The sequence below is a fragment of the Myxocyprinus asiaticus genome, chromosome 15, assembly GCF_019703515.2.
Source record: "Myxocyprinus asiaticus isolate MX2 ecotype Aquarium Trade chromosome 15, UBuf_Myxa_2, whole genome shotgun sequence".
NCBI lineage: Eukaryota > Metazoa > Chordata > Actinopteri > Cypriniformes > Catostomidae > Myxocyprinus > Myxocyprinus asiaticus.
This window is the reverse complement of record NC_059358.1, coordinates 19826154-19845563: the sequence shown is the minus strand read 5'-3', so window position 1 is coordinate 19845563 and position 19410 is coordinate 19826154. Positions and strand designations below refer to the sequence as shown.

The following is a 19410-nucleotide window of genomic DNA, read 5'->3' as shown; positions in this document are numbered from 1 at the left end:
TTTAATGGGAGAGTTTGCCCCAAAATGAAAATTCTCTCATCATTTACTCACCCTCATGCCATTCCAGATGTGTATGAAAAGAAGATTTTTAGAAGAATATTTCAGCTCTGCAGGTCCTCACAATGCATGTGAATGGGTGCCAAAATTCTGAAGAACCAAAAAGCACATAAAGGCAGCATAAAAGTAATCCATAAGACTCCAGTGGTTAAATCTATATCTTCAGAAGCAATATAATGTGGGTGAGAAAAAGATCAATATTCAAGTCCTTTTTTACCATAAATTCTCCTCACTGCCCAGTAGGTGGTGATATGCACAAAGAATGTGAATCACCAAAAACAAAAGAAGAATGTAGAAGTGAAAGTATATGTGGAGATTGATAGCAAAAAATGGATCTGTTGTTTCTCACCCACACTTATATAGATTCTGAAGAAATAGATTTAACGTCTGGAGTTGTATGGATTACTTTTATGCTTCCTTTATGTGCTTTTGGAGCTTCAGAATTTTAGAGCTGAAATATTCTTCTAAAAATCTTCATTTGTGTTATGTGGAAGAAAGTAAGTCATGAGTAAACAATGAGAGAATTTCCATTTTTTGGGTGAACTATTCATTTTATTAGCAACACTTTAGAAAAAGGTTGTATATAAAAACAGTAGTTGATGCAATAGTTCATATTAAGTAATGAGTGATACTAATACATTTATTAGTAGAATTTATTAACATTAAAAGCTGTATAAGTCATTTTTTACTAAAAATAACGATAGATTTTAAATTAACATTAACCAAGATTAATAAATGCTGTAAAAAATATTGTTCATTGCTAGATACCTAATGCATTAGCTTATGTTAATGTGCACAACCTTATTGTAATTTGTTACCACTTAATTCAGGATTACTTCTCTGAAGTCTTATCCTACTCAATTTAGCTTCTCAAGTTAACTTATTTGCTTTAAGGATATTTAGATATGAGAGTGATGAACAAAAGGATTTACAGCACTGGTACTGTAGGAGACGTGACTGCCTTTCAGTCACATCGAAGCTGGAGATCTTAGATCAGATTTACGATGACATGATGTTACTTCACTGATCTACACTGCTCTGGGTACAGCAGCCCATTGTTTTAAAGGAACGTATGATGAATGTTTGCCGTTCAATGAAATGACCGGCGGTCACACACTTGGCTTTGACTAAAACTGACATGGCATCACATCATTTTAGCAGTACCATTGTTTAATTTATTATTTCCTCTCTTCTCTTCCCTGCTGCTCTCTGTTAGAATAGAAACAACAGTGTAAGCACTCCCATTCTAGATCCTTCTCTTTTGTCCTGGAATCTACATATTAATTCAAAGGCCACTGATGGCCACAGAGAACCGCTCGTAGTGGTATTCACTCAAATTTCATCACACTGTTTCTCCTGGTGGTTCTCTGTGTATTATGGATGATCCAGTATAGAGCTGAACCCTACAGGTGAGGAAGAGTGCCACTGTATAGGCCAGTAACAACTTTCGGAAAGGTCAGGTGAGAAAACCTTAATGCATAATTTTCTTATGTTCTAATTTAGGTGAATTGAGTTGAAAGGGGCTTTCCTCAACAGTGCCAACAAGATAAAAATCTAAGTAAAATAAATTCGAAAAATTTTAAATTTGTATATAGAAGAATTGGATAATATTTCACGAAGTGTTATGAGAAGATAAGTATGAAGATAAACTTAATTGTTGGGTTGGATCCGTCCAAATTGAAAAAAAATAAAATAAAAACGCTACTGGTTCTAATATTACCCACGTAATGCGATATCATCAATATTTGATGCACAATGTTGATGCTTACACAAGCCAAGAACTAAAGACATATAAATCATGTCATTATTTTCTCTTTTGTCAAACAGTTAATAATATCAGAATATTCAATAAATAGGACCCTACACTATCAACCTGCAGACAAGATACGAAAGCAAGCTTGCATCCTTTTGCTACTGTCGCGAGTCATGACTGCTTTATGTAAACAAAGTACAGAATGCTGGTGTTGTAAGTTCATGATTCAATTTATTGTCATTTAGCATTTACACAGGTGTACAAAAGATCAAAGTAATTCTCTAAAGGGCCAGGACAACAACAAAAGAACACTTACAAACGGGAGACACAGCCAGGAAAACATTAGTGTGCCATTAGCCCTTGGCGAGATGAGGTGACATAATGATAGTGGGCAGGGTTTGTGTGACACATGAATGCAGATATGATGGCTAGATTGCATTTAGAATACGCTGATAACCGACCACAATGCGTCCCTGACTACCTCGGAATCAGGTCATGCAGATCAGAACACATTCCGACCGCATTTATGTTTACGCTTGTCTTTTCAATGCATATGTGGACAACATACTGATACAGGTCGTATTTTAATGGCAAGTGTAAACGGGGCCTATATTTGACTGCTGTCATGAAGTATCGTCCATTTTGTAGTTTGTTCTGGCCAAGAACTGTCCACTTAGACATTGAGAAACCATCTGACTGACATGAAAAGTAACTAGTCACCAACCACCGAACGGAATTGCAAAAATAAACATTGTTCATAAACCACTTTCCAAATACGCCTGCTCTCTGCTGTTGATTTGAATAAACAAATAGTCCCACCCCCAACTCATGTAATTGGGTGAGTGAGTCGGGCTGGACAGCCCTCTTAATACAAATAGAGGAGTTCTTATGGGTTGGGGGGGGGGGGGTGTTACTATGCTTGGCCAAAATCTCACCCTCTGGAGAGGGAATTTCATTGCAATCATCTGATGCACTACTTTTAGCTTCAAGAAAATGGTTGGATTATTCCGATTGGACTATTGGAGTATTCCACAAATTCTGTCTCTTGTTTTCAATGACTGAAAACCCCTATTACAATTATTTGTTTTGGAACGATACAGGGAACGAAGGTCTGGAACAATTGGGATTTTGCATTTGCTTCAGGGTGCATGTAAAGTGGCCTATGTAGGATTTATGCAAACAGTCCCTCTAGTTCCACTACACAACCATGATCAGAAGCTGGCTTTCTGCTTGGGGTGAAATTCCCATTTTCACCAGCAGATTGGCATTGGTTTCAGACTGATCGCTTCCTGGTTCCTGGTCTGCTTCCTTGACCACCAGCTCCGCTAGTTATTTCCCTGTGTGTTTGTGTGTGTGTGTGTGTGTCCTGGCGCCTGTTTGAGCTCTGAGCTTCAGTGCCCTGAGACTAACAGGCAGGAGGAAGCAGATGGCTCCAAGTCCCTGTAGTAGCACTTTGACTCTCACAGAATTATATTTTCCAGAGTCACACATGCCTCACTTCTGTAATCCTGATAGATACCCAACACACACACACACACACACACACACACTCACACACACACACACACACACACACACCCACACCCACACACACACACACACACACTCTCACTCACACTCATATTTGCCTTACATCTGTAATCCACATTGCTACTCCTCCTCCTGTCTTGCCATAACCACTGATAGGCAATCATGGGATTATACTCAGTCACATTGTTACACTAACTTTAAATAATATAGTGTGTATTGTGCAAACCCACACATTTACCCACACTGACTGTCTGAGAGCGAAGAAAGTTTTATGAAATTTAGAGTTCATGAAAGATCTCAGAGATGTTGAATTTTCCAAAGCCATAGGCTTAGCAACAGTAGATGAATGAAAACCAGGCTGTTAAGGATGGAAGTACAGTACTTGTACTTCCATGTACAAATACTGCAGAATCTGTCTCACTCTCTACCCAATGCAAAAGAGCATGTATCACTCTCTACCCCAGGCAAAAGAGCATGTATCACTTTCTACCCCATGCAGAAGAACCTATCCCTCTCTCTGCTCCAGGCAGAAGAACCTGTCTCAATCTCAGACACATGCAGAAGAACTTCTTCCTCAACACTATGCTTTTATCCTTTCACTTTCTACCCCATGCTGTAGAACCTGTCTCACTCTCCACCCCTGGCAGAATAAACTCTTTTTCTATACCCCATTCAAAAGACCCTGTCTCATGCTATACCCCATTCAAAAGAACCTGTCTCACTCTCTACCCCATATAGAAGTACCTGTCTCACGCTCTACTGTAGGCAGAAGAACCTGTCTCACTCTCTACCCCACCAAAAAGAACCTGTCTCATTCTCTGCCCTATGCAGAAGAACCTGTCTCACACTCTAACACATGCAGTTTTTACCTGTCTTACTCTGTTGGCTTTTCTAAGGAACTGGGAACTTGGGTTGATCCTATTTTCTTTCATTTATCACATTTATTCTTATTCTTCAACCCTTCACTACTTGATTTGGGTCTGGCTTCATGCTAAACTTTGTCTCACACTCTTTCCCTGAAAAAAAGCTGTACGACAGATATCCTCTCTCACAAAGTGCACACTTACCAGCAACATACACAGATTTGTTTACTTGTGAGTGTATTGGCCCATGAGCAGAGTGCTAGCATATGCTCCTGTACAATCTCGCCTCAGCTGCAGACTTGAAAAGCTGCCAACAGTAGATAAATGCATTTAGCTGGATGTTCTACCCCTCCTTCTCTCCTCCCATGGATGCCATGATGCTCAGCTCCTGCTGGTCTCCGATGAATGCCGTGGAAGCGAGGCGAGATGCCATTTCAGATGCCTGCAGAGGGTTATATGACAGCATTGATACAGTAAATTAAGCTGTTGAGAATGAGAGTGAGGACACGTGTGAGAGAGGTGCAATGATTCATGTTCAGTTACTGAGAGATTATATAAGATCCGTTAACCACCTTAGAGTACTCCATTATGAATTTGCCATCGTGCAACTAATCAAACATTTATAATTGTAAGTTTTTTGAAATTCTGCTTGAAAACAGAATGGCACCGTTTAACATGGTCCGCAGTAACCGCATGTTCCCAGTTTTTTATTTTAATGGGAGTGAGGCGACAGGCAACAGAACGGAGGCGGCAATGAAAGCAGCCCCGCTTGCCAAACGGCAGCATAAAATCACTCCACTTTGTTGTGCATGAGTGCTAGCAGCACACATTGCGCAAAATAAAAGAGTTTGGCTTTTTGCGTCTGCCTCATGTCATTGACCAATCAGAGGTGATTTTACACAACCAATCTTAACTGAATGTTGCTTTTGTGTAGTCAAAGAACAATAAGGTACTCAGTAAAAAATAATACTCACTTTTTCAGATGTTCCTGAGCTCTATGATGTTTCTTTGAATAAATGGCAATTAATTTTCTTTGTTTTATTAGCTATAAACAAGCAAGACAGATTCTCTTTTTTTTTTTACATTTTCTGCACAGATTTTGAGGGGAAAGCGTGAAATTAGCCAAAATAGTTAATACAAATTTTTAAAAAAATGTCGAGGGGAATGCGTAGAACGTTTTTGAATGACAGACATCATAATTCTGCAGAGCTTTATGTTTAGTTCTGAGTGTGCAGATTCCATCTGGGCCTGTTCATCACTTCAATGCAACATGCAATATAATATTGAAGTATTGAAATACTTTTTTGCGGCTCACTATATATCTTTGTTTTGAACAATTACCAAATTTGTATGCCATGGTATTTATGATTTATGAACATGTACTATGGTTTTACCATGAAATTTTACCATGTACCATGATATTACCATGATACACGTAAAAAATTTGGTATTACTGTGGTACATGTCAAACAATCATGGTACTTTGTCCAAAAAAAAAAAAAACATGGTAATATCATGATACTTTTGACACTTTTGTGTTAGGCTTGCTGCTGATAGCATACTGTATAAAACGCCCTTATAGTGTTGACAAAATAATTAATCAGAACAGCTGCCGGAAACTCATTATTAATATGCATATTAGACGTGGAGAAGTGGCTTTTATTCATGAAGGGTTCTGGCCTGAGTGCGAGACATTCACACCCTCTCATCTGACAATTGTACGATAGACACAATGAATCACTCTTACCATCTGCCCTCTTCTTATCTCTCCTCTGTCTTTCTATTTTCAATTGCACAACATGCAAGAGCACTCTTAATCACATTCATCCACACACACATTTATGTGACTCTCTGTCAGGCCTCTGGCCCTCACTGGCATGGTTTCAACAGTCTTTTCCCTGTCGGAATGATTCAGAAATCAGAATGAAGCTTGCATGGAGCGGTATCCATGTGGCCAGACCAGTCGTTGAAATCAGCAAGGCAGACAGCCCTTCACTCATCTGCTAGTCTCAGAGACTCTGTGTTTATGATCTGGGGGTCACATTACAATATTCATGGGGCCGGTGTGAGTGAGCTGGACCGTTAATGCACATTCTCAGTCTGTTTAATGTAATGTTAAATCTTGCAGCAGGTAAAGTGCGATGTATCCACTGGCATTCTACTTCAGTCATAGTACTGCTTTAGTAAAGTTTGACTCCTTCAACCTGGATCATGGATAAATGTGGCTGGAGGGCATTTGGGTAATTCATATTTCATACAACAAAAAAACAATACAAAAAAACTCTTTTTTTTTTTTTTCTTAAATAATGTAAGACTTCTACAGCAGTAGATAAGTATTTACTATCTGATTGACCTGAGCTGTTTCTACCGATAAGCAAAGTAAAACATAGTGTTCTACTTTTAGACTTGGCCCTGCCCATGGGTCCAAAATAATTGGCAGAAGATGAATTAATTCTATTTTGGGCATAACCAGACCTCTGAATGGTTAATGCCCACCCTCTTTTTGAACTTTGGATGTCAGTGTACTATGAGAGAGACAGCCACATCTGCTGATAATTAAGTAACCCTTGCAACAACAAAAAAAGTACAGTGATGGTATCATGGTACAGTTATGGTCTCAAATGGTAATATAATTGTAATATGATATATTAAGTGGCCCCAAAAAGTATTTTGACGCTTAAGGCACACTTAAAAATTTATGAATTTCATTACATTAGATAACAAAAAATTAAACCAAGTTGTGCATTTATTTAAAAAAAGATAGCACAAAGAAAAAGCATGTTTTTTTAGGTTTTAAATTGTGAAACAATGTATATATTGTTCAAAATGAAGGCAAAAGTTATTTGGACACTCTGGTTGCCATACTGTAACGATGGCTGGCAAGGCAATGACAGGCAGACAAAGACGTGATGATGTGAAGAACCCAAGTGCAGTTTATTACAAATGTGGAATCCAAAAACCATAAATCAAACGTGAAACAAAACAGACGTAAACAACTAGACTTGACTTGACCATAGAACCAACATTACACAAACACAATACCTCGCAAAGGACCATGGCAAACATGAGAGTATAAATACATGGACAATGGTAACAAGACAACCAATGAACAGACAGAACTATAAATAAGATAACAAGACTAATAAACTTAAACCAATGACAAACTAGAACTGATAACGAGTTAAGACAATAAACCAATGAAAACAAGACACATGAACATGGAGGGAAACGGGATGATCACATGACTTGACATGGAAACGGAATCACATGACATGGCAGGGAAACAGGAAATAACATGACATGGAACCACATGACCTGAACAGAAACTAAACTTAAAAAAAAAAAAAGACATGAAAAAAAGAACAAACATGACGTGGCTACATGGCATGACGTGGTAACATGGTACGGCAGGATCCTGACTTGGCCATGGTAGGCGTGGATGCTGACTCGTTGGCCGTGGCAGGTGTGAGTGCTGGCTCGTAGAGTGGAAGCGGGCCTGGACCATGGAGTGGAGGCTTGCTTGTGACATGGCATGGAGCAGTCTGGGGCTTGGCTGAGACATGGCATGGAGCAGACTGAAGCTTGGCTGTGACGTGGCATGGAGCAGACTGGTTCAGCTGTGACATGGCGTGAAGGAGACTGAGGCGTTATTGTGACAGGCTCAGGCCTTGCTGTGACATGGCATGGAGCAGGCTCAGGCCTTGCTGTGACATGGCATGGAGCAGGCTCAGGCATGGCTGTGACATGGCATGGAGCAGGCTGAGGCGTGGCTGTGACATGGCATGGAGCAGGCTGAGGCGTGGCTGTGACATGGCATGGAGCAGGCTGAGGCGTGGCTGTGACATGGCATGGAGCAGGCTGAGGCGTGGCTGTGACATGGCATGGAGCAGACTCTGGGATGCTGGCTTGTCAACCATGACGTGGGACGCTGGTTCGGTGACCATGATGTGGGACGCTGGCTCATTATCCACCTCCCCCACAGTGAACGGTGAACCACTTATCAGCAGGGCATGGTCGATATACTGAGTTAGGCTGTAGGTACTCCATTCATCAGGCATCAGGGAGGAGACCGGCTCATTCAGCCCAAAACGGAAACAGTCCTTGAGGGCAATCTCATTAAAGTCGACCCTGCAGGCCAGAGCGCAAAAGTCCTCTACATATTCCTCCAGGGGACGATTCCCCTGACGTAGGCGTAGGAGTTGAACTGCTGGGTTCATGGTTAGGTAAGGTATTCTGTAATGATGCCAGGCAAGGCAATGACAGGCAGACGAAGACGAGATGATGTGAAGAACCCAAGTGCAGTTTATTACAAACATGGAATCCTAAAATCGTAAATCAAACATGAAACAAAACAGACTTGACTTGATTTGACCATAGAACCAACATTACACAAACACGATACCTCACAAAGGACCATGGCAAACATGAGGGTATAAATACATGGACATGGGTAACAAGACAACCAATGAACAGACAGAACTATAAACAAGATAACAAGACTAATAAACTTAAACCAATAACAAACTAGAACTGATAACGAGTTAACAAGACAATAAACCATTGAAAACAAGACACATGAACATGGAGGGAAACAGGATGATCACATGACTTGACATGAAAACAGGGAATCACATGACATGGCTGGGAAACAGGAAATAACATGATATGGAACCACATGACCTGAACAGGAACTAAACTTAAAAAAAAAAAAAAAGACATTAAAACAAGAACAAAACACATAAATGTGACACATACTTAATGTGATGAACTACACCTGTGGTTATACTGTTAGGACACCTGGGTGAATTTCAGGGGAACTGACTTCATACAACCACTAAAAATGATCTTGGGATCAGTTATTTCAAAGAAAACTTACCAAGAAATGTCAAGTTAGTTGTGAGAAATAGTCTAAAATAATTTGTTGCATATTCATCTATACAATGAAATTAATCATTTTTTTAAGTGTGGCTTAAGTGTCCAAATACTTGGACCACTGTACACAGTACCATCATACTGAATCATCACCATATTTATATACCATGGTATATCCATGGTTTTTGGGCACGTATCATGGTAGTCCAAGCTACTTTAAATAATTCAAGCGTACAACCATGATACTGTACCTTTCAACAAAATAAATAAATAAATAAATAAATAAAAATACAATGTCAAACTGTACTTTTTGTGTTAATTGTAAAAAGAAAGGAACATGTATCTTAGAAATGCAGCAGTTTGAAAGTCTTTAATTTTTAAACGCTACTTTTATTCGGTCTCTGCACTTCACTCAGTAGTGCCAAGAAACCCTGAAATAACACTGTTGCACATCTGACATTTTAATGAGAAAATATAATTGGCTTTACAGTGTGACACAGAAGAATACATAATACGCACAGCTCTCACAACAAATTCAATGGACCCTTTTCGTTTCATCTGTTGGTCCCTCTTCGCCTGAGGAGTGTTGGGGAAGATTCATGTCTTTGATCTGTTGATAGGAGTATTTCTCAAGGTCTCAATGTGCTCTCACTCCCTCCTCCTCACTATTTAATTAGCTCTGGACACAGAGGACTGCATCCGTGGGACTCTCCAAAACCATTTTAACGGCTTGATTTGTACTCTCTTAAAAAAAATACATAAACTCTGGCAGGTCCCTGTACCGTATTTACTGGCTGAAATATCTACCCATCACACCTGAGAGTCTGGGAATGTCTTGGAGTCTCAGAGCAGTCTGCTCTTGACTCAACAGCAGAGGATGAAGAAATATCAGTTTCCACAAAGGCCCTACATAGCCTCTCTTTCTGACCACAGCAGCGCACAAGCCCCTTCTCCATTTCTTATTATTTCTATTTATTCCTTCACATCGATCTGTTGCTCATATGCTTTGGTCTCCCCACACCAGCCAACCCCCACTACATCTTTGTGTTTCATAATCCAGAACTTGACAGTAAGGATGGCCTGGGGCCAGTGTGAGCGAGTTTTGGACTAGTTGATGGAACTGTCACTTGCCCAATCGTACTAGTGATCTATTTGTGTTGTCAAGTTACTGCCGTTGAGATAGCAGACAGCTACCAAGCAGAAAAAAAAAAAAACCTTATTGTTACATTCCAATTCCAAGTTGATGTAGCCACTTGTGCGATTTAAAAACACAATGGAAATAAGCTCTCGGTAGCATGTAGTGCAAGAGCTGATGGATCCGATCTGCCTCTAGGGAATGCTGTATCTGAGGCCCATAAATGATGTTGGTGGTTGTGGGATACGGGCCTCCCAAGCTTGTATCTCTGTCAGACTAATGTAAGTGCTGAGTTTCTGTGTGTCTGCGGTAAGTCTCATGTTACAACGATATGCTGGCAGAGTCGAAGCCATTATAAATCGAGATGTCTTAAAATTGCTGGCTGTGTTTGGACGGGCAGCTTGTGTGTGTGTGTGTGTGTGTGTGTGTATACATGACTTCTGGTGCCACTACTAAAACCTCAGTCATGACCAGACACTGCCTCTCTTCCTTTATGTATTGATTCAATTTGGATGACTCAGAGGGATTCTGCTCTTTAGTGCCTTGTGCCCTCCCTCTCAAGGAGATGTTAGGCACACTAGCACACAGACACACACAAACAAAAAGACACACGTGAGGCAGAAGAGTAATGGCCTCTCACTGCATCTTGCTCAGACTAATGAGAATCTCAAATCTGACAAGCAAAATGCATTTATCACACACACACACACACATACGCTTAATAACACCACAGCAAGGGCGCACACTCTCACACTTTTTGTCTCTTCCAAGCAGACACATACACAAGCACATTAACATACACTGTTCGTCTAAGTTTGTAGTTTAGAATCCTTGAATAGAACATCAAAACTTAAAGGTGAAATGTTTAATTATTGGTTGGTGAAATATTATTTAAAAAAATATACTGTATATTATTAAATCTTCTATCTTAGCTTAAAATGCAGAAAAAATTATACAGTAAGTAAGCCCTTCGTAGGTTTATTTCCTAGAAGTGTGTAAACACTTTGGCTGTGTGACACTATCAAAACATTTAAGTGGCCCATCCAACCCCACTCAGCAACACTGGCTCAACCAATGGTGCAAGTTTGGGGTGTGACTGTGGGTTCGGGTGACCAATTGAAGAATTTGGATTTAATTTTTGCAATTCTGTTTGGTGTGACTAGTGGCACAGAAATGACCCACTTCACCTTTAGTGCTTATAACGGAATTGTTCACCCATAATTTTAAATTGTTAACATTTACTAACTTGTCAAGGGGTTGTCAAGCTCTAAAAACACAAAAAAGCACCAGAAAAGCACTGTACAGTAGTCTGTACAACTTGTGCGCTGTATTCCAAGTCTTCTGAAGCCATATGATAGCATTGTATGAAGAACTAACCAAAATCAGACCATTAAATCTTGTCTTCGAAGTCAGATCTCAATTGTGTATGTGTATATTTAAACTTGGTGCTTTAAGACATGTGGTAACAGGTGTGACGTCATTGATGTTTAATGGCATTGGTTTACTCATGTTCTGTAACCAAAGCCAGATTTGAATGACATAAAGGTGATGAAATCATGACAGAATTTTCATTTTTGAGTAAACAGTCCTTAGACCCCTTAGTAGCTCTGCTTCAGTGTAATTATCCTGGCTTGGGTCTAGGTAATTAACTGATCGTAGAAGCGATATGAATTTACAGCAATATAAATATAAATTGAAAACTGAGAGGGGGAGGCCATGATGATTGGAGCCTTAATTAGAGTGGTTTTTGAGCCATTTGATCTTTTAATAAAGTCTGGGATTGAGATTAAGAGTTGGAGATTGAGATTAGGATTACATGTGGGATTATTTAATTGGAAGAGCAAAGGAATCTATGTCATTCATTATGTGATCGGGAATTTAATATACCTCAAACAATCACAAACACACAAACTACTGACCAGGTGCCACCCAATATTGTTTCCAATTAATCAGATTAAATGCAGTGCCACCAGCAGGTGTCTTGTCATTAGAGAGATCAGACAATTAATCTAAAGCTATTAAGATTTCAGTTGGAAATAGGCTTTTGTTCAATCTGTATTTGTCACAGATCAGGGAACTGATCAATTTCATTTCAGATCAATGAAAATAACTATTCTTTTTATTATTATTATTTTAATAAAGCTGACACTGCAGCTTTCAAGATGGTGATGAACTGCTTGACTGGATGGCAAATAGGGGGAAATTGACCTTGTGACCATATGGCCTAGTGACCCGTCCTGCAGGGGTCCCCTGCACAGTTGTGGTGTGTGTGCTGTGTGGTCTAAGCTGTTGAGAGCTCTCTGTCAGTGCTGGTCTGGTTATACACTTTTCTGGCAAGAGCTGAATGAGAAAATAGCAGATTGTACTAAGTTCAAAGTGCACGGTTTGGATTGGGGAACGTAATGTCCTCACAGAGAAGATATATACCAAACCAAAAGTCTTTTAAGGCAAGTCAGCTAAATTGAGATGAATCATGGACCAATGAGATTTCAGGGTGGAGCTGCCAGCGCAATATAACTTAAATACAAACCAAGCGACCAACAAAATGTCTTATCACATTGCACTTCTCATCAAACTGTCCTTTACTGATACAAATACACACACACACAGACGCTGGTGGTCATGGCTGGTTATTAGAAAATATGGAAGAAATGTGATTTATGTTATACATTTAAGAGAATGTTAATGGAATTTTGTAACAAGTTCTGTGTGTATGTGTGTCTGTGTTGTATTTGATTGTTGAGCAGAGGACAGTTTGATGTAGATTTTAATCTTCTAAAGAAGAGACTGGAACACTTATTTTGTCTCTCTTTCATTTTTTCTCTCTATTTAACTGCAAAGGATCTTATTTAGAAATATGTAAATAACATAATGGAATAGTCAAAGAAATATGATAACAACATCCAGAGCTATTTGTGTGCAAGCCCATGTGAGATTGGTTTCTGGGCACTGAAACATAGCAACTGGGTACAGACCTGTCACAGGAAACTAACCATCCAGAAATGACACGAGTCTCTTGCGCTGTGTGTGTGTGTGTGTGTGTGTGTGTGTGTGTGTGTGTGTGTGTGTGTGGTGGGGGGTGGGGGATGAGCATCAGTGCCCTGTAAAGAAACTCAACCTCCCAAATCCTCTTCACCAGGCACAGAGGCTCTGAGCTCGGCATGTCTGTGCACCCGGAGGGTCTCTCTCTGTGCATCCTGTTGGTGCAGAACTATCCATATAGAGACACATGGGAATATTACATGCTGTCTGCTAAAGAGCTCTGATACAACTTTTTTCACCTCATGTTCTCTTCCTGTCTCTTCCTTGATTCTTTCTTTTTCTCTTTTGTTCTTTCTTTCTTTCGTTCTGTTAATAGTTATGCTTGCTTTGATAAAGTCTTCTAGCTAGCCGTCTGTTTTATGCCCCAAATGTTTTGCTTATCATATGTATGTTTTTGTCATACAAATATATTGTTGTGCCTATTTTTCTGACTATCTGAGTGAGAGTAAAGGCTGCATTGTGCCGTTGACCTATCATAGGTGATTTTATGGAGAAATAAATCACTTAAAGGGATATTTCACCCAAAATTGAAAATTCTCTTATCATTTTCTCAAACTCATGCCATCCCAGATTTGTATGACTTACTTTCTTCTGCAAAACATCAGCTTTGTTGGTGCTCACAATGCAAGTCAATGGTGACTAGAAATGTAAAGGTCCAAAAGAGACATGAAGGCAGTATAAAAGTATTCCATAAGACTCCAGTGGTTAAATCCATACCTTCTGAAGTAATATGATAGGTGTGGGTGAGGAAACAGATCAATATTTAAGTTCATTTTTTTTTTACTGAAAATCTGCACTTTCACTTCCACATTTGAGTGTGAAAGTGACTTTCACTTTCCCATTCAGCCACCTACTGGTTGGGGCTGGTCATAGGTGGAGATTTATAGTTAAAAAGGACTTGAATATTGAGGAGAAATATTTGAATTTTTCTCACCCACATCTATAAAATCGCTTCTGAAGATATGGATTTAACTACTGGAGTGATATGGACTACTTTTATGCTGCCTTTATGTCCTTCTTGGTCCTTCTGAGTTCTGGTCACCATTCAATTGCATTGTGAGGACAACAGAGCTGAGATATTCTTCTAAAAAGTGTTCTGCAGAAGAAAGAAAGTCATACACATCTGGGATGGCATGAGAGTGAATAAATCATGGGAGCATTTTCATTTTTGAAAATTCCTTTAAAGGTGCTATATGTAATATTTTTACTGTACTAAATCATAAAATGACCATAATATGTCATCAGAGAATTAGGAAATATGCTAAGTTAAAATACTGGCTTCTCCGATAACAATGCTACAGCCAGTATATTCTACTTTGAAATTTCCATTCTGGGCCGGAATTTCTGTTTATGTTTTGGCCTGAGTGATCCCGCCCACTTCCCACTCACCAATAGTATTTTGACACCGCCGGGTTGCCAGATTTGAACAAGTTTGCAGGCAAACAACACTGCGTGTTGCAGCCATGGAAGCCAGCAAACGAACTTGATCAGAGATAACAGATTCCACCCGACCTAAAAAGCCTTACCATTTGTCTAAAACCACCATGACCAGAGGCGTAGTAAAACAAGGATAAATATTGGAGATGCCTTTGGAATAGATAGAGACAGCTTAAATCCCAGAAATCCTTGAAAACGGATCCTGTAACGTGTACTCATTCTGGCAACCCGCATGAGCTTTGAGTCTGGGGCGGGGCAGACAACACTCCAATATTTTGAATTTGGACTGCAGCACCCATTTCATACGCTTGTTGTCAGTCTTACATATAGCACATTTAACTATACAATATTCAAACTAATCAATTAGGCTAATTCATCGATGCAGAGTGTTTTCGCTTGCTAACTTTGAATTGAAGCAGAAGCGGCTAACTTGTGCATTCCAAAACGCCTTTCAGATGTATACAGAAAACACATGAACACAAGCTTTCAGCCCATTGTATACTGTGTAATATGCCCTAAAAGAGATAACTATTCTGTCATCATTGAACTCACTGTTGTTTCAATCTGTATGACTTTCTTTCTCTGTTGGAACACAAAAGTAGACGTTTTGGACAGCCTCTGTCACCATTTACTTTCATTGCATCTTTTAAAAGTGATGTGTGACTGAGGTAGCCAATCCCTGTCATTCTACAACATCTTTTGTGTTCCAAATACAAAGTCCTACAGGTTTGGAACAACATAAATGTGCAACTAATGACAGAAGTTTCATTTTTGGGTGAACAATCCCATTATTAATGAAGTCATATTGAACTAGAAATTGCAAGATTCCAGATTGCAAAGTGCATTACAGATCTGTACTGTGTTTATTTTACCTGATTATGTTGCAATACTGTCATGCATGCCTTGTTGGTATCCTGATGGCTCCTTTTGAGATCAGAGCTGCTCTCTCCCGCCCTCTCTTTCTTCCTCCCTCTCTCCATCTCTCTAATTGGAACAGTTTCGTGCTGTGCTTGGTTTAAGAGAGAGAGAGCATCGGTCAGCTTTTGACAGACTACACTGCATTTCTTTGGTAAAGACTCATCCAGTGCCTCCCCCCAAACTCCTCATTTACCCCTGCACATAACCAACCACTTCCTGCTCTCCTCCGGGAATGCTCCTATATGTATGTGTATGTGATGACTCTAGCACTCGCATCCCTGGGCCATGGGTTTTTGAAGAACCAGAATGGATAATAAAAATAGACCTGTGTTTAAAAATGTTGAGGAAAAAACATGTTTTGCTCCCTCCTCTCCACCGGCACATACACTTCACCATCCAATTATAATACCCGCCAAGGGATGACGGCTCCAATTTCTGTCAATACAGACTGGTAATGCCTCTAAATAACAATCTTAAATATTAATGAGAGAGGGGGAGAAAAGAGAAGGATCAAGAAAAGAGCATGTAATACATTCATAACTTTAAAAGTCTAAGAAAAAAGTGAGACAATTTGAAGGTAGACTACATAATTTTGGGCTTTTGTTTGAGTTTGCTGTCAGGTCATTCTTGAGGAAAGAAAAGAGGAATTGATTTTCCTCCTCTCTCTTTATATGACTGAGTTACAAAATTAATGTGTGCCGCTGAGGGCTGATGAAAAGGGACGTAAGCAAGGGATGGATCAGTAACACTCCACTAATGCCGTTGCTGTCTGTGAAGTCTGCCTGGCTTGGAGACGGCAAAGGAGAGTCTCAGCAGCTCTCGTATCGATCCGCTCAGCCACTGTCTGCTGTCTGGCACAGATCCCTCTCTGATGTCTGGTCAATGTCTGGCCAGTGGTGTTGTTTTAAGCTCTGGAAGAGCAAAATACTTTGTTCGGAAACAAAAGTGATCGTAGTTTAGCTGAATGTTTATTTGATGCTTATCAAGAGCATAGCCAGTACTTTCCTGCTGTGGAGTGATTGCTGCAATGTGCTTGTACCATGTGAAGTTGTCATGATCTCTCACATGATATCAACAATATGTAGAACTGTACACATCCTTGTCTTGGAAGAGGCAGCAGGTCAGTTAACTTGCATGGCAGTGTATGATGTGACATTGTTTCATGGAGACAGACTTTTGACTATTGGCATAAAGTCTGATTCTCATTACAGTTTGTTTTGTCCTGCCAAATTAGGCAGGAAGGGGCCATCTGGCCATTATGTAAAGTGTACTTTGGTTATTCAGATCTTACTTTTAGAGATTGCTCCAAAATAAATCTACAGTCCTTTTTTTTAATACAATGGCAGTGGATAGTTTCTCGCTATAAAGCTTTAAAATTTACCTAAAAGTATCATATCATATTCCAAACTGTCCAAAGGTATATGGTAGGTTTTCTTCGCTCTTTCTATTTAGTGCAGTGTGATTCAAAACATTTATATATTGTAATGTTTTATTCGATTGTTTCTGTTTCATCTTCATGACTTGCACAACAGCTCCTGCCTCGTCATTTGTAAAGTTATTATTTTTTTTAATTTTTTTTTTTTGTTTGTGGGCTGGTTATACTGTGTAGTAACAGGATCAGTTTGATCATTGTTTGGATCTCAAGTCAGTGGAAAAGTGGCCGGACTAGGTTTCTGTACAGCTTCACTCTCTAACAGCAGCACAGTGGACAGAGGAATGTGTGTGTGGGACTGTCCTTATTGGCTATTTTAAAAAATGGCACTTCACAGGGACTTTAGGTGCGCATTGTATCAAACGTCTACCTTGCAAACACCACTTCATATCCTAGTGGACTGATAAAAACTGGTCATCCTAACCCTGACTCACAGAAATTGTGTAGAAGGCAGCCTAACAGATGTAAACTCAAGTTTAGCCCATGAGTTCAGCCAGCTCTTGCCATTTTTGTGAGCGATTTCAATATCAGACACTACGTGGGTGGTCTATGGATGTGCCATCTGAGGCCAAAAACAGGATATCACGTGCCAAGTCTCATGCTAATCAAGCCAGACATTGATGTTTACTGACAGCTTTTCCTCTTGGAATTTCAGAGGGGAATGACATGAGGAGGAATTTTCATTGGTGCAAGAGATGAAGAATGATATTGCTCCTTTCCTCCATTCTCCTCACAGCAGAGGCACTGGTGCAGCCCGGCTCAGCCCGCCAGGGTTTTCCTCCCATGGACTGACCTTGTCACGAAGGCAGAACCCTTGTGGCCGCAGCAGATCCCTTTCTTCCCTAAGGGATTGCTGACTGGCATTGATAGTGAGACGGTCATGACCTCTCACAGACAAATCAGACACCCACGTGACGCCAGATGCCTCTGGTTCCTTTAATCGAAGCACATTTATTCACACCACTATTCCAGTGGGAAGCAACCCTTAACAAATTAGAAGAATATATTTGTTGATTTTTGTACAGACTTTACTTCCATCCTATCCATATGGATTAAATTATTGAATATTTCTGACACATTACTCTAATAGGGAAGTTGAATATGTCATTATGCTCAAAATTTGCATACTTTAAAGTGACAGTTCACCCAAAAATGAAATTCTCTCATCATTTACTCACCCTCATTCCATCCTAGATGTGGATGACTGACTTTCTTTTGCAGAACACAAATTATGATTTTTAGAAGAATATTTCAGCTCTGTAGGTCCATACAATGCAAGTAAATGGATGCCAACATTTTGACTCTCCAAAAAGCACATAAAGGCATTATAAAAGTGATCCATACAACTCCAGTGATGAAATTCATATCTTCTGAAGCGATATGATAGGTGTGGGTGAGAAACAGATCAGTATTTAAGTCCTTTTTGCTAGAAGATTTTCTCCCTGCCCAGTAGGGGGCGATATGCATGAAAAATGTGAATCACCAAAAATACAAGATGAAGAATGTGAAAGTGAAAGTTAAAGTGGAGACTGACTGAGCAGGGAGGAGAATTTTAGTAAAAAAAGGACTTAAATATTTCTCACCCACACCTATCATATCACTTCTGAAGACATTGATTTAACCACTGGAGTCTTAAGGATTACTTTTATGCTGACTTGTGTGATTTTTGGAGCTTCAAAATATTGGCACCCATTCACTTGCAGTGTATGGACCTACAGAGCTGTGGTATTCTTCTAAAAATCTTCATTTTAAGTTAGCAGATGAAAGACAGTCATACACATCTGGAATGGCATAAGGGTGAGTAAATGATGAGAGAATTTTAATTTCTGGGTGAACTATTCCTTTTAGACCCAAGCCTGTCCACTCGTGGTTCTTGCAGATCTATTTGATTAAAACACAATATCATGAACATCGCAAACTTTGGCAAATCCAGCAACTATTTTTATTTTCTCAGAAACAGTGTACAAACTGTGTTATAAAGAACACATAGTGATGATAACTGATCTATGGGTGTGTCTGAGTGTAGTTTTAGCTTCAGTAATATTTAGAGATTTTCTGCATTTAAATGACATCTTGTAGATTACACATTAGCATAGTAGCATTTGAACAATTATTATCTAGTGTATTGTATTCCCAAAATGAATCAAATAGTTGCCCTATACCTATATACAGATCTCTGAATATCTACTGACCCTATATCCATCCCTTGTCGTAGTGTTTTCTTGTCTACATGTATCTGTCTCTCTCTGACTCTCAGACTGGTATTGTCTACATATTAATAGTTACTACGGTTACCATAGTTCCCGTTACACACTGATATTGTTCAGAGTAGATTAGAAACTTAAAAATGTGGCTTGGGATGAGGGTGATT

General features: G+C 39.6%; 1 protein-coding gene across 6 annotated transcripts in view; it reads left to right on the top strand.

Moving 5' to 3' along the window:
* Nucleotides 1-19410, top strand: part of LOC127452596 (semaphorin-6D-like) — a 206965-nt gene that overhangs the window by 91524 nt on the left and 96031 nt on the right. The gene's annotated exons all lie outside the window — the stretch shown is intronic.